The sequence below is a fragment of the Castor canadensis genome, chromosome 8, assembly GCF_047511655.1.
Source record: "Castor canadensis chromosome 8, mCasCan1.hap1v2, whole genome shotgun sequence".
NCBI classification, from domain to species: Eukaryota; Metazoa; Chordata; class Mammalia; order Rodentia; family Castoridae; genus Castor; species Castor canadensis.
The window spans coordinates 35,006,407-35,024,234 of NC_133393.1; the positions used below are offsets into that span (position 1 = coordinate 35,006,407).

Below are 17,828 nucleotides of genomic sequence, written 5' to 3' on the forward strand. Positions count from 1 at the left end.
AAATACTTCAATGTCAATTTAAAAAAATGCATGGGGGAACACATTTAAAAAATTGCTTTGGGATAATAACCAAAGAAAATATCACAGCACTCATCAGTCCACAAAACAGCCTGGCATACTCCAGGTAAAGACTCAGGTCATTCCACTCTTGCCTCCTACAGCTGCCTTCCAGTTACTGTGGCCTGGCCATCTTTTAGCATACCAACTCCCAGTTCAGGTAGTGCCTCCAAAAGTCAACCTATTCTTTTTTCCAAATATGCTCTAGACTTTTCATCCTTATATAAATGGCACACTTACCCAGGAACACAACTGCCCACCTCCAAGCTACAGCTGCCAATAAAATCCCATGTCAATGACCAGTTCCTCCTGTGTTGCCCAAGGGTTTGTTTCCTCTTCTCTAAAATTTAGAGCACTTGATATGTCTACCAGGCAACAGCACTCTATATTATTAACTGTTTAGAATCCCTCCCCAATAATGCCCCTGCCACCTCATATGCAAAAATAATCATTTTTATTGAATTGAGAAAACAGCAGCACTTTACCAATAGTCAATGTGTTTAGTGAAAGAAGCCACAATTCAATATTCAAACACACAATTCTTTTTTCTTTTAAAATTATTATTGTGTTGGGGGAACACTGTGACATTTACCAAAGTTCTTACAATATATCATAGTTGAATTCATACCTTCTATCCATTTCCTTTCCCCCCCTCATTATTCCTGGAAAGGAGTATCCTTGAAGACAGGGTCTCATTTTTCCATTTTCATAATTAGTACATAACATAAAATTTTCATCCCAATTTTTTCAATGAAAAATGGCTATGTGCCACTAGCTAAACCTCAACTTCAGACAGTTGAAGTCAATTTGAAATTTCTGCATTTCAAATTGAAGAAGATTATACAATGACTTTTTATGTAACAGAAAATGAACATTTAACCAAAAGAGATTTGTCATCATTTACATCATTTGACTAGTTATGAATATTATTAAATTGTAGGGAGGATGAAAATAAAATTCTTTTTCAGCTAAATAAGAGGCAAGGAAATCACTTAAGGCAAATCAGTTGAATAATGAAAGAGTCTACAGAAATACTGTGCCAGTGCCTCCACTTACCTCAGATTTCTTGTCAAACAGATGATTTTCTACACAAAAAAAAGCTTCACACTACTTAAATATAATGACCCTACATTCTCTAGCCCCTTTACTATTCTCATCTCCAAAACAATTATAGTGATCATTAAATTCACTTTAAATTTTCACTGAACACTAAAATATGCAACATGCCCATTAAAAAAAGTACTATATTTCATCACTCAGTAACAAAACCATTATCTTGTAACCCCAAGAGAGTATGAGAACCTAGTAGTCCCAAACATAGCTCAACTTTGTAGTGTCTGTACGGTTAACATCTGTTTCCTGTCTATACATTCACAAAGTATTCAGCATTGCTAGATAGAACCATATATTTCCTCAGTAAGATAAAGTATATCGAGCCCATTTGTCTCATCTGGATGTAATAAAGGAATCAAATTTTAAAATGGCAAGGCTGTTAAAGGCAACGTCTACCCTTAATGGTAACAGAAATAGCTGCTGGCCCTTTTTTCTACACCACAGCACCTACTAATAACTTCAAGAAAAACACTCACCACATGTGAGGCTCTGAATTAGTGCAGGATCTGAAGATCCACACACTGGATGGATTTCTTTCAAGCTGACTTTGCATAACCTAGTCTACAGTGGAACCTTCAGAACATTGTATGTGGAATGTTCTTTAGGATTTCGATTAAGTAGTAGCTGAGTAACCACATCTGTAATACATTATAAAACCAAAGAAGCTGCTGGTAAAGTTTTTAGTATTTTATTTTCAAACACAATTTTGTTTTAATAAACCCTGTATCATCTTAGTTGTCTAAAATTCTACATTGACTTATGTGACTTTGAGTCGGTCACTACTTATTTTCTTTTCCTTGATTCAATAAAATTTAACTAGATTATAAATTTATTAGATATGTAAGGAACTAAAGCATGTCAACTAACTTTGATATTTTTAAATAAGAAAACTGGAAAGAACCTAAAAGATGAATACAGATTAGACTCGCCTCCCACCACTCCTACTTTCAGACAAAGAAACAGAGATCTAAAGGGGCTACAGGCACATAGTTATTGAGTGCTGGAATTAGAACTAGTATCTTTAGATTTTCAGAACAGTGCCCTCTTAAAATGCAATTTGTACTTATATCATAAATTTAATAATTTAAATTCTAACCATTGAATTCTAATAAATGGTTCAATTATTCAGTCTGCCATCATATATTTACCATAAAAATTCTATGTTCTGAATTACTTCATTCTCCTAAATAGGCATTATATTCAATAACCACTGGGAAAAAAGAAAAAGGACCAACCCCAAACACTTCCCCTTTTGAGGAAATTATACTGGGTCATTTCTTTAAGGGCATTTACTAACTGCTATCAAAAAGTATACTTAATAAAATGGCTGACATGTTTACTAAAGTGAAACATATGTCTACTCTGTGACCCAGCAATTCCACTAAAGAAACAAGGGCAAATGTCTGTGACAAGACATGCATGGAATGCTCATAGGAGTTTATTCTTAATATCTGAAATCTGAAAAGAAGCCTAGTATTCAATAGGAGGATAGGCAAGCAAACTGTGGTACATTCACACACCACAACACCTCACTATAATAAAACAGAAGTAAGTTACAATGTCACACAATAACAATAACATGAATGACCCTCATGGACAAAGAAGCCAAACTCAAAACAGTACATGCAATATGACTCCATTTACACGAAACTCAAGAAGCAGTAAAAACTAATGGTGATGAAAATTTCTCATTCAGAACAGTAGTTGCCTTTTGAAAGTACTGACTAAGAACAGGCATAAAAAAAATCACACATGATTCTGGAAATGTTCTATGCCTTGATCAAGTCATATACAACCAGGTGAACATTTCTAAAGAATCATTGAGGGGCTGATGAAGTGGCTCAAGAGGTAGTGCTCCTGCCTAGAAGCATGAGGCCCTGAGTTCAAATTCCAGAATTACCAAAAAATAAAAGTCATTGAGCATTTAAGATCATTGTATTTTGTTATGCCATAATAAAAAGTTTTTAAAAAGAGAAAGGAAAAAAGAAAAAAAAACAAAGTGAGAGGAGCATGAGCTCTGGATCTGGATCAAGGTCAAGGAGCTGCAGTCCAGTTGTTAGGAGTGATGGACCAGATGGATTCATTTATTCCAACTCCAGTGGCAGATTTCAATTTCAGAAAGTTTGTTTTGCTTTGCATTATGTATCCATTATAAAAATTACTTTGCTCAATGCAGAATAAGTTTAATAATACATAATAATATCTTTAAATAAAAATTCTACTACAGTGATAAGCTATGACACAGTCAGAAAGTGGAATACTGTTCGGCACTAAAAACAAATGAATTATAAAGCCATGAAAAGACATGGAGAAACTTTAAGTGATATTACTAAGTGAACAAAGCCAGTCCGATTCTACTATGTGACACTCTAAAAAAAAAAACCATGGGGATGCTAAAAAGGTTAGTGGCTGTCAAGGATTAGGGAGAGAGAAGGATGAATAGGTAAGAGTTTCTAATGACAGCTTACTGGTATATACATTTGTCAAAACTCAGGAACTGTATTAATACCAAGAGCAAACCCTAATGTAAACAACAGACTTTGAGTCTACTGTCAAATTGCTATGAAATATATAACATTGAGAATCCCAGCCCTTAGAGAAGTCAAAAAGTGAATCAAATACACTTAATAGGTATTTTTGGTTTGGGTAATAAAGAGGCTGCTGGTTAGTTTAAGAAAGAATACTTTACCAAGTCAAAAGTACTATTTCTAAAATGATAATAAATAATATTTGTCACTTATAAAATTACTTTGCATTCATATACTTTTCAGAAAAACTGCCGTGATGTTATAGAGTACATAATATTTATGTGATGACTTTGGATGAAAAATAAACATATATATGAAACATATGCACTATATACATAGTATACCATAAACGCAAATAGTATGAGAGCTCAGTTACCTAATGCAGTATTCATATAGTTATCAACAACAGAAATTATTTATCAGAGCATATCACAGATACTTTCAAGAAAGAACTACTGAATGGAAAGGGATGGGCTTGTTCGAAGATGAATGCACAAGAAAAGTTTTGTCTAGATGGTGAAACCAAGTAATTTGAAATCAGAACTGAGTCTGGGTAATTGTAGCTTTGTTGTCCACACTAAAGGATATCTCACCTGAAGATGAAGATTATGTGGTCAGTCATCGAATTCATAGTGAACTGGCTGGATGGAGGTGAACCCAGGAAAAAGATATGTCTCTAATTTAATATTTTTTCTCTAGGCTAGCTCCATTTATAAGCAAATGAACTTATTTTCAGACCAATAAAAACATGTTACATATATATATTTTAATGTATTACTAAAAGTAGTCTGTTTTGGCACCATTATCAAATACCTTATTTCTAAGATGCAACTGATTTGTAAGTCACATAGTCAACTTCATAATGGCTTTTCAAGGGGAAAACAAAACAAAACACCAGAAACATTACCATATTAATATTACAAATTAATTGTAGAATATAATCTGATTTCTCAATCATTAACATGAGCCTGAGAATAAAGAAAAATCTTTGCACTCCAAAAATTAACCATTATCATGAAAGAAAAGAAACATGTTCTTTTTCATTTTCCTAATCCAAGGTGAAGATGAGGCAGAGATTCAGTAACATCCTTTTTTCCATTTGTGGTTCAATAACAGAAATAGCAATTTCAACTAGACCCGTGGCCACCAAACTAGATATTAATTTTTTATGTGACCAAAACTGGGTGAAGGGATATGAGCAAAAGAGATCTGTCACATCAAGAAATGCACATCTTCCTGCCCCTTACTTTTGCTCCCCTGGATGTAATTGTGCTCACAGGAAGAAGAGCCATCTGAGAACTAGACCAGAAACTGAAGGTACAAGAGCCCTCACAGCAGATTTGGACACATCTACCTCTGTGCTGTGATATCAGACAGAAATAAACTTCTATGAACCACAGTACTTCAGGGTCTCATTGTTATACTGTTGCTACAGTGTGGCCCTTAAAATGTCTCCCAAAAGCCCCTGAGTTAAAGGTTTGGTGCCTAGCTTGGTACTATTGGGAAAGGGTAGAGCCTTCAACAGGCAGGGCCTAATGGGAGATCTTTGGGGTCAATAAGGGATGTGCCTTCAATGGAAACTATGGGATCTTGGTCTCTTTCGCTCCTTTGACTTCCCAGTCATAAGGTGAGTGATTTTGTTCTACCAAATGCTCCCGTCATCATGTGCTACCTCACCACAGGCCTAAAAGCAACAATGTCCAAAAATCATGGATTTTGGAACCTCCAAAATTGTGAGCCAAAATAAACCTTTTCTCTTCATAAATTATTTTTAAATTTACTTGTTACAGCGATTAAAAAAAAAAAGACAATCCTACTCAGATTTTCTGAAGCTAATAAACACACATTAAAATAATAATGGTAATGAAGACTTTTATGGTAAGATACCAGGCAAGATGGCAGCAGCTGAAGCAGAGACCGGAGCGAGCACTGGCACACCACTAGTTCTGCTCACAGTAACTGGTACTGTGGGCTATCTCTTGGAATGTCTGCCAATTTCCCACAGACCCATTCATGGGTTACTTTTCTCCTTTCCTATAGGGACTCCAGACTTTGGCCTGACTTATCAATCATGACATTTCTGATGAGAAAATATATAAAAGTTCGCAATACCCGATCCAAAAAATACCTTTATACAGGAAAATAGAGAACAAGCTCTTATTTTTCAGATCTGATGTGTTATTTTAAGGTAAAATCCTGAAATTTTGGCATAAAAATAATGCTTAATAACTGTTGAGCAACTTCTATGTGCCAAACACTATTCTAAACATTTTATATGTATTAATTTATTCTTCTATCAATGTTATTCTATTACAGGGCTAAATAATGGTTGTATAGTATATAAAAATCTTATATGGTACTCACAAAGCACTGCTGATATATTATCTAATATTCTTTATATGGTTAACTGCTAAAATGCCCCAGTTAATAACTGAAAATATCAAAACCCACAAAAACATGAAAATTTGTCCAGTTCTCCACAAAAATCAGGAGTACATTCAGGGATATATTAAATATTGGCGTTGACACCAGGCAATCAACAATACTCAGTTCTCTTTTTAGATTTCATGTGTTCTAAAACCAACCACGCTTGCTAAAGAAACAAAGGCTAATGAGATGTACAATATTGAGGTCCAAGGATTAATTTATGGATAACCTATGTTCAGGAAATGTACCTAAAACTGATGAACAGAGGTGAAGGTGGGCTATAATGTGTGAGATCAAAAAAGCAACAGAAATAGGTAGTTGTTTCTTATACTTTGGTTTAAAAAAAAAAAACAACCTTTTTTTTTCCAAGAAATCTGAAGGACTTGAAAAGAAGACACTTTTGCTGATAAAACTGAACATGTACAAAGAAAAGTAGCTGGCGCCCTGGGAAACTTACCAAGGCTCACAAAAAGCCGAGGATGGTCCAAACATTAGGTAGAGAGTGACTGCCAAAGGGCTGTGTTTGAGACTTCAAGGACTCAGTCCCCAAAACCATCTACTCCCTCTTCACGGCCATCAGTGGGGAACAAGGAGACTGGCTAGAGACAATTGATCTTTTCTATTATCCTTGGAATACTGGAAAGATTTTTGTGATACAGCTTTCTGTGAATTTCATTTTTACAGTGTATTATTGGCAGCATGAAAAGCGCTTGCAAGTGAGAAGGGCCATATTATCCAGAAGAAATGTATTGGGGGAGGACTTAAGCCAAGTAAGTGACTCCCTATGCTCACTAGTGAAACAGAAGCCTCGTGTTCCTGCATCTTTTACCCAAGGTAACACAAACAGGATACACAGCTGTCAAAGCAAATATTGAGATGAGTATTTCACACCAGTGCCAGATAATGAGATGACACAACAGTTCCCTGACATGCAATTTTTCCCTTATGTTCAAAGTCGTATTTAATGCAATGAGTTAGAGATTTTAGAAGGCTCAGAACTAGACACCAAGGGGATATATTTTTTTTTGCCATTTTCCCATTTTTATTAGGATCTATTCATTGTATAGGGGGATTCATTGTGACAATTACAAATAGCCTTACATTGTACATTTGATTAGATCACCCCCACCATCTTTCAAGGGGAAAATTTTAGATTGACCTCATTCAGTTCATTCATTACCTTTAAAATAATGTTCCATTAAGTTAGATGAGAACAGACTGGTCAAGATTCAACTAACTTGCCAGATTAGTGAAAAAACTAACTCAAATTCAAATCTGCTCTTGTGAATACTACATGTAATAACAATCCATCCAGTTGGAAAGATAATAAAATAAAACCATCATAAAAACATAGCACTCATGTTGGTAATAAAATTGAGGTTCGTTAAAATCTGTATTTACTTCCATGATAATAAGACAATGAATGTATTACAGATTTCAAATTGATTCTTACTTTGTGAAATTGAGTATCCCCCAAATATCAATGTTTTCCAGCACTTCATTACAAATTGTGTAGTTTATAGCTATTAATTTCAAGTGTGGCATCTTTTTAATTTAGTAAAGTTGCATTGAAAGCAAACATCTTTCTGATTAACAATGCCTATGTGCACAACTTTCCAGAAAACAGTGCAGTGATAGAGCATGGCATAGGGAAGGGGAGGTCACCTAACAAGAAAACAAAGCCCTTTTATGAATCTAGAGCAAGAGCAGCTTCAACAACATGAAACACAGCAACTGTGGAACTTCAATTATCTATTACATTGTCATAAGATAATATTCCATATGGTTTTTAATAAAAGTATCAATTAAAAAGGAAACAAAGCAAGTAATTGTCATAGACAATTCAGTCTATTTATGTGTGCATTTCTTGTGTAGTATCCACAGCTGTAAGAACTAATGAAGAATATATTTTAGTCTGTAAATTTCTATGCTGTTTGTGATGGAGATCTTTATCGTCAATAACTTACTAAGGACAGGAGTTCTCAAAAGCTTTACTAGGGTAGATGGCATCATAAGTGACTGATGGCACCTTTGACATGGAATGCAAAAGTTAAGCCAGAAAACTGATTTAATCTTACACATGAATGGCCTGACAGATAAAGAGGCAACCTATTTCCAGGCATAAATAGTATTTACTGGTGTCAGGAAGAATGGTGTAGTAAATACCTGTACCATCATCTCCTCCATAAACACAAGAGGGCAGTGCCAAAAGTTGCCAGAATCAACTTTCTCTGAAAACTCTGGATATTAATTAAAGGCTTATAGAAAGCTGGGGATATTTATTCAAGAAAAGCAAATGAATATTGTTAAGATCAGTAAGCTATATATTGTTTTTAACTTAAACCACTATCACTTCCTACTCTATGGCTATCCAGTTTGTGGTACTTTGTTACTGCAAGTAAACTAAAGTAGAAAGACAGAACTATCCAGAATATTTTCCTTCTAAAACAAACAACATTTTATTTGTAACAAATCTTCCACGTGACTTTTAAAATCACAACACATGCCATAAAAAGAAACAATAGATTTTTTTACCCTCAAACTGATGAACAACTGGAAAACTTTCAACACTGCTATAAACAATCAGTTTTATTCTTGCCAGCTCACATGCTGCATTCTCTTATGAAAAAAATCATTTATTACATGTAGACAGTACTATCTGGTAGCTTGGCCACAATGCATGCAAATAAAGGAGAGCTTAGTGGTAATGATGGTCATATAATGAAAGACTCTAAAAAAAAAGACTAATGTTTCCAATATAGGGCACAATCATTATTTCTCATTTTTATTTGGTTGGCGGGATTGGGGTTTGAATTCAGGGCTTCGTGCTTGCAAAGCAGGCACTCTACTGCTCGAGCTACACCTCCAGTCCATTTTGCTCAGGTTATTCTGGTCATTTTGGAGATGGGGTTTAGCGAACTATTTGTCTAGGCTGGCCTTGAACCAAGATCTTTAAGATCTCAGCCTCCTAAATTGCTAGGATTACAGGCATGAGTCACCGGCACCCTGCTCAGAAACAATCATTATCAACTGTGACATTTAGGACTTTCTGGACTTAAATTTTGAAAATGTCATAGTTTCATGTAGATTACTTCTGTTACATGGAGAGGAAGATGTGGGGAAAAGATACATATCACACCTAGAAACAATTGGTAGATTTCTATCAGAAGAAGCAGACTAAGGAAATAAATTTTGCTTTCTGAAAAATAAGCAGAATGTTCCTCAACGATTCTATGAACCATTAATTTCATTACCACTCTTTCTGTTCTACATCATGAATCACCTGAAAATCCCATTACCCTCCTAATATAAAATACAAGGATTTCACTTTACTAAGTGCTGAATTAGCAGGTGCCTAAGGTAGCCTTTCAGAGGCTATCAGAGCAAAGAAATCAATATAGAAAGGATCTTAGAATCAAGAGAAAAACGTAAAGGAAAGTACGTGGATTGCATTATGTGTCCACCATTCTCTGTGCTTGTGAGAGCAGTCAGTGGAGGCTTTTCTCAATGGCCGGGGCATAAATGATTTCTTCAATTAACTAGGAAGATAACACCATGAATGGTGTATTATGGAGCCTGACCTACACTAATTTGGACAGGTGTCATGGAAGCCTTCTCAGCTTCTCCCCTGAAATGAAATATTCAGGGCACTGGCAAATTGAAATGCTTTTCATCTTAAGATGAAAATTAAACCACATCCATACCTAGTGCCCTCCCATATTAAACGGAAACATGCACTAGCATACTAAAAGTGAAATAGAAATATTTGTATGCCATAATTGAAATATGTAAATTTCCAGATCTTTTTATGTGTATTAGAATGAAAGAGAACTATCTATGTATCATCTGTCTGTCTGTCTGTCTATCTATCTATCTATATCATGTATCTATCTAAGACTGCTCAGTTTTGTTAAAAGTATACACTCAGAGAGACACAGATTCAGATATTTGATTGTGGCATCAATTTCTTTATAGTGGATTTGCTAAGCCTGGTGTGGTGCAGTCCCAACACTCAGATGCTGAGGCAAGAAAGATTAGGAGTTTGTGGTCAGCCTGGGCTTACATAGAGACTCTGTCTGAAAAAAAAAATTGATTTGCTAAGGCCTTTTTATTTATTACTTGACACATTTTATTGCTATGGTCTTCTTTTCCTCTCAGGAAAATTATCACCTCTTCTGGAATTGAACACTCATATCACTGCAGTTCATTGGCAATATTCAATCACTTAGGCCAATGGCAAGAAAAAACAAAACAAAACAAAACAGTTATACTAGTGGTTGAGAAGTTCAGAGGAAGGTAATACCACATTGTGGATGAAAGCATTTTAAAGTAACCAAAAATGATTTGGCCATTTATATTCCCACAGTTTTAAATGTAGAATCTGGAACTAAGAGTTTCAGTGAGGCCCACAGAGCAGGTCTCTCTATAGAGTATTAATGTCCATAAAAACAATTTTTAGGCATAGCATTTTCCATTTGTTCCTCAGGAAGACAGGTACCCAATATATTTGACACAAGAAACATTCATCCACACAATAGCTCATTTACCTTTGCAAGTATATCGGGGAGATGGAAAATGAAAAACATTCACCTGGTCTGGGTGCTCCCAGCTCTGAGAATTAGGCTCCAAGCTAAAGTTACTGGGAATAAAGCTTAATTAACTTACTTTGAATGGACACAATCTCTTGATTTGATGAGCTTTGTCTCCTTCCCAATTTTCAGACAGACACATACTTTTAATTCCATTTTGAGGGATTTCCTGGACCCCTTGTATTTATTCACAGATGCCAGGCTATATTAGTTACTTTTTTGTCCCTGTAACAGGAACAACTTAAAGGAGAAAAGATTTACTTTGGCTTATAGATACAGAGGTTTCAGTCCATGGTCACTTGACACCCTGTGCTTCAGCAGAGCATTACAGTGGCAAGAGCAATGACAGATGAAAATTGTTTGCTTCAAGGTAGACAGGACGCCAAGAGATAGGAACAGATTGGGGACCCAGTGTAACTTAAAGGCACAACAGCAGTGACTTGTCTCCTCCAAGTAGGCCCAATCTCCTAAAGTTTTCAGAATCTCTGAAAATGGCATCACCAGCTGTGCACCAAGCATTCAAAATACAAGCCTGTAAGGGACATTTCCTATCTAAATCATAACCCAGGGTAAGAAGGAAATAGAGAACCGATAATATAAACAGCAAGGAATCAGGTGCCAATAGTCAGATCAAACCACACAGACAAGTTGCAACAGCTATATGTTATGACAGAAATAAAGCATTTTTACCTTCCATTTTCTTGCTCAAAATAAATCATCTGGCATGTCCTCTTATTTGTCAAAAACTGGAAAATATTATTATATGACAGCACAGACTGTATTTCCATGTTTTCTATTGTTCTGGAAAGTATAAACTCAAAAGAAAACTCCGTAAGAATCCCACCGAACTGTTGAGTTCAGTTTGGAAATCCTGTATTGCTTTGATGAAACAAGCACAGCAGGTATTGAGTTTGCCACTATTTTGAAACTATAAGATATTTTTTAAAAGTCTGCCAAGCTAAGCATATTATTAATGTTCACAAATTACCACGCAATGAAAGTTCTTGACAGATACCTACTATATTTCACCAGATGCATTCATTTTGATAAATATACAATTAGAAGGTTGTTTAAATAGAAGTAAACATACAAATATCAAAAGTAGCAGGAGGCTGATTGCTATAGTGATTAAAAGATTTTCAAATCAAAAATGGATGGAATATTTAAACTACCACCATTGGTAATGAACCACCAGATGGCATGCAACATAAATTGTACTAAATGTAAATATTAAACAATGCTATCATTTTTAATTCAAGATAAATAAATAGTATAATAATAATGTGAATATTTGTACCCATATTTTCCGACAAAATTTTATAAAGTAATATAAAATTTAAAATATATACTTTGCTTTGTTCATGACTTGAATGTAGGAATAGTCCTTAAGAATCACATGTACAATAGATTAATCAACTTGTCCTCTGTGGGATAAACTGAAAGTAATCACTAAACTTATGATACAATTTAGACATATCGGCTTATTAATGTTGCACTAAATTATTCATTGAACATGGAGCACTGAAATAGCTTATATGAAAATCCATTGATGCTTCCCACTTTCCTTACTGCTCAACAGCTTTCATGTCTTTGTCCTACAAGTCAATCTATAAAATTAAAGCCAAGACAAATTGTGTGAATTCGATTTCTCCTCCTTGCCTATTCATAGCTGAGTTTTTTATAGTGGAGATTACAGATAACAGTAAAGTTAAGAATAGGAAGGAGACGAAAGTTAAGGGCTTAAATAATCTACAACCTCAATAATGATACAAGGAACTTACTTGCTCTGGATAGCCTTTAAGATACTATTATTAGATATTTTAGTAAATTACATAAATAAAAAGTATCCCTTAGATGAAGTTCCCCACAGGCAAGTACATCTTCACAGAAGTGTGACCCACAAGTGAGAAACATACATGCCAAGCAATTCCAAACATTCCCCAAACTAGATGCTTAGGACAAATGTTAAAACTACTTCAATATATAAGACAATATATAAGGCAAGGAAAAGCTAAGAAGCTAAACTTATAGCTATCACATCATTCAATATGCATAATATACATTTATTACATGTGTGCTAGTACAGTCAGTGAAATACCAAGAAAAATAAGACAGTGTTATGGTATGGATCTGGTATGCCCCCACAGCCTCAAGGATTGAAAACTTGGTCATCAGCTATTAGAACTATTTTGGGAGGTGCTAGAGGCTTTGGGACTGGGGCCTTACTGACGGAAGTAGGTCACTGGGGCTAGATCTTGCCTTGGAACCTTCCAGACCCTCTGCTTCCTGGCTGCCATGATATGAGCTACTCTGCTCTGCCACCTCCCAGCCATGATGGACTGAAAACTCTAAAACCATATGCCAAAATAAATCCTTCCTCCTTTACGTTGTTAATGTCATAGTGATGAAAATGCTAAGAAACAAAAAATTGCTACAGGAGTGGTATCATTGTTTTGAGTATCTGACCATGTGCTTCAGAAGTGTTTAGGATTGGTCTGTGGGAAGAATTTGGAAAAGTTTGGAGATGTGGGCTAGAGAAGCCCTAGAATGCCATAAGCAGAACTTAATGGTCAATTCTAGTAGAAACTCAAATACCAGAATGCTGATAGGGATGTAGATAGTAAAGACTGTGCTTATAAGGTTTTAGATGGGAATAAAGAATCTATTGGGCACTGGATAAGAGGCCGTTCATGTTACATACTGGCAAAGAACTCATCTACATTTTGTCCATGCCCTGAGACTTTGGGTGGCTGAATTTAAAGGCAATGGCTAATTAATCTGGTGCCAGCAGAGATTTCAAGGCAGCTCAGATTTCAGGATGTGGTATGGCTATTGGTGGCTGATTTTAAATAAGTTTATAGTTAGAATTGTGAGCAAAAAGCAGAGCAGAAATGTTTGAAAAACTTGCAGTGTGCACAAAAAAGTTCCGATAAAAGGGAGCTGCTGAAGAGGTTAGGGCCATTGAATTCAGCCAAATATTTTGCACTGGAACAATAGGAAAGATACATTGAGGACATCACAGGAACTGGCTAGAACAGAACCCACCCATTGCAGGTTCAAGGTGTAAAGGTTTTAACTCATTGAAAGACTTTGCTTTAAGACAGGAGTTCTTGGGCTCCCTGGCAGCACAGGGCCACCTAGTGAAGTGTTTCCCAATGATCAGCCATCTAGATTCTCAGAGTCCACTGCAGCAGTGGTCCAAAATGGCTTGAATATTGCTTGAGCTGGTGGCAGACCTTGCTGTTGTCCATGTGGTCCTGAATTTGCAGGCACAGAAAATATAAGAGTTACGGGGTCACAGGGGGTTCCACCCAGATTTCAAAGGCAGGCCTGGGAAACTAGGAAATGTGTGGCAGAGTCAGGATCCCTAAAGGCAGCCCCTTGAGAAAGTGATGTATGAACTTGTGAAGGTGAAGCCAGAGACAAAAGAGAGTCCCCAGAAGGTTAGAGAAGCCTAGAACATGGAACTTCTGCTAAGGAAACCTGTGGGCCAAGAGCACAGGCAGACCAGGAGATAGGCGATGTGGGCTAAAACTGGCTATGTCATACAGGCAAGGCTGTTCAAGTCCTTTGGAGATCACACCACACCATCACATGTTCCGGATGCCAGATATGGAAGCTATAGGATTATTGTTTGCCTTTGGGTGAATGTCTTCTTGCTATGGTTCAATCTTCCCTTGCTATTCTATTCCTTTATTTGGGAATGAGAATGTTAACTCTGTTACATTGTACCTTGAAATTATGTAACTTAAAAAAAAATAGGAGCTCACAACTAAGGGTTTTCTATGAGCCTCAGAAGAGACTTTGAACTTGGATTTTGAACAATGTTGGAACTTTTATGACTATGCAGGCTCTTGGAGATGGACTAAATACATTTTGCATTATGAAATAACTGTAAACATTTGGGAGCCAGGTTCTGAGTGTTATGGTTGGATCTGGAATGCCCCAATAGGCTCATGTGTTGAAAGCTTAGTTCCCAGCTACAGCGTTATTTTGGAAGGTGGTAGAGGCTTTGGGAGGTAGGGCCTAGCTGCAAGAGGTAGGTCATAGGGCATGTCTAAGGTCTAGGAAGCCAGATCTTACCCTGGCCTCTGCTGGTCTCTCTGCATTCTGGCCACTATGATGTGAGCTGCTTCACCTCACTCTCCCTGGTATGATGGGTTCAAACCACTGAAATTGTAAGCCATTGGAAAAAAAAAAAAAAAAAAGCCTTGAGTTGTTTTTGTCAGGTATTTTGCACAGTGAAGAAAAATCTAATTAATACAGATAGCATCTCCTTAAAAATGGTTAACAGTGGTGTTGGAGTTACATTTACATAAGTAAGTAGGGTGTTCCATGAGGAATATGGAGAGAGCCTGTTGTGGCAAAAGTCTGGTGAGGTTTCATGGAAGAAGCAGTGCAGCAGTAGAAAGCATTTCAGATTACAAGATTAGAAATTCAGTTCAGTGGCAAACTAGCTATGTGGTTTAGCCAGTTATATATAAGCTTTCTACTACTTGGCTTCTCAATCAATACAATGAACGTAATAATATCTATAGGACTATAGGAAGCAAAAGAAGTCACATGTGGAAAGCAAGCTGCCTGGCTTTTTAAAAATACTAAGCACTTGACAAAATGTACTGATTTATCATTATTATTAAATCTTGGGGAAAAGTTAGCATTAATTTCTGATGCCTGGTTGGCAATAGCAATTGCATCTCTATCACTGTCTGACCACACCTTGCCAAGTTCATGTGCATTATTTTTGTATTGAATTAATTCCTTGGGTATGGATTTCATATCACTAGGAGGGCAGGGCTAAGTGATATAGTTATAAAACTGATCAAATTCACTAGCAGCCTGACTTTCTATAAGGTCAGCATTCACTAAAGAGGAATATGTCAGGGATATTACATGAGTAACATTAACAGGAAAGCAAACACAGGGAAAATGTTTCCAATTTGTCACTAAAGGGGCAATATATTGCTCAAAACATAGAAATAAATACTAGTATTTCTGATTAACATATTACTACCAATTGTCATCATATAGAATGGAAACAAGATAAAGATTTCAGGAGTGTGAAACTGCTTAAGAATATATAAATATAGGCTACACAGGTGGTCACCTTACTAAGGGGAGAAGAGAGTGGAGACAGGTAAAAAAGGATCTCAAAGACCCTGAATATAATAATAAAGAGCTTATTCTTAGCTCACAGGCAACGGAGAGCAACCAATAGACTTTAAGAAGAGGTAAGTATTTTTAATTCATTTTTTCTGTTGTTTCTGTAATGTTATGCAAATCTAATATAGGATTACATATGTGAATAGTAATGCTTTTTCATTTCCACGATGGTTCCATCATATTTACGTTTGAAATACCTGTCAGTTAAATTATCATTAAAATGAATACTATGTATTTTTTACACAGCAAGTTAAAAAAAATAGGGACTGCAAATGTTCCAAAACAGACACGTTACTACTTGTCTGTCTGCTAATGACAGTCCTTTACAGTCAGGGTGCATTTACTCAATATCTACTATATAAAGTGCAAGATACAATGGCAGTCTCTTGAAAAAACCTTTAAAATGTATCCTATATCAAGTGCAATATGCATCTTTTATTCCTACAGAGGTCTAAATGTATTCTCAACTGAAATATTTTTCCACACTATACTTTTAAATAAGAATATAGAAATTTCGCAGTTTTTCTTTAAATAATTTTCCCTTTAAACTGTTCACTATAAAAAAAAGCTGATAAAAAGGTTTAAAGAAAATCTCGAGAGTCAGTGAATGTAGAGTGAACAGTATGAAGAAGAAGGAAAACAGCCCAGTGAAGTGCTCTATAATTAAAGACTGTCATTGAAGCATCTCCTAGAAACACAAGAAGGCTGAGTCCTACCAATAAAGTTCTCAAATCCTCACTCTGAGGGAATTAAGGCTCAGAGTAGTTATTTCAAGAATGAGTTCTTTTTATCCTTCCAGTTAGAAAAACCACTACCTTCATTCACTGCTATTTTTTCTGTTTTCATTTTCTGTCCTCCCCCTAGACGCTTCCCCCCTTTTTTTATTGGTGAACTATCTTTAGCACTCTTCAGGTAAGTCAAGCAATTTCTGTAGAGTGGCCTAGGCCTATTGACAGGAAAATGAGGACAGACAATGTATTGCTGGGCATGGGACTGAGGATCACCGGATTAGAGCTCCCTTCCCTCAGGTTCTTTAAGACACAGAAGCCACGTGAGCCTTCAGAGCTCAGTTACCTTCTCTGCTACATAAGCTTCGTTTGTGGATTGTTGCCTGCTCTGGATTGCTGTGAAGGTTCTCTCTAAGTATTAAGAAATGAAAAAGTTCTTATTTCCAGACAGTGTGAATCATTAATCCAAACATACCATGGTTTTTCCAATCCCAAGAAACTGGCATGTTACCATCAACTGTATATTGGTTGGGCCCATTTCCCTTCCTCCCAAAGACACACTGAGCACATTGCTGGGTTTTCATGATGTGTGCCACACATTTACTGTAAACAAAGTAAGACTGCCACAGCTCTTTGCATATTCAATTTTTACAGAGAATCATTTGCTTTTTCAAGTGTTGAGTCAAAGTGTTAAGTAAAAGTTGACATGTGTGTGACTCATTTTTAAATAGCAAATCATAATTAGCCCACACTATCTGAGATAACAAATTTAACATACAAATCATATGCCCTTACTTCAGTAGAAAGATCTAGTTAGCAAATCAGAATTACAAAATTGAAATTGCCAAGTTTCTTCATTATATATTTATAATTATCAATGAGATTACAACCTCTGTATAAAGAATTTCTAAAATATGTTGTTGATATTAAGGTGGCTTTTCAACAAAGGTCATTATATATTTATAATTACCAATGAGATTACAACCTCTGTATAAAGAATTTCTAAAATATGTTGTTGATATTAAGGTGGCTTTTCAACAAAGGTCTTAACAAGTCCACTAACATCAACTCAAATAATTTAAACATCTTTAGATAATCATTTGTATTTATGCAGTAGATTTTGGCAACTATAATTGCTTTTAGCATTTTGGGAGATTGGTTTTCTACATGAACATACTGCAAAGAACACACCTGATTAAAAATAAGAGAAGTGTTTCTATACT

The 17,828-nt window shown here is 35.9% G+C and overlaps 1 protein-coding gene across 6 annotated transcripts in view; it reads right to left on the minus strand.

Annotated features, from left to right (window-relative positions):
- Window positions 1–17,828, minus strand: part of Cdkal1 (CDKAL1 threonylcarbamoyladenosine tRNA methylthiotransferase) — a 615,415-nt gene that overhangs the window by 247,188 nt on the left and 350,399 nt on the right. The gene's annotated exons all lie outside the window — the stretch shown is intronic.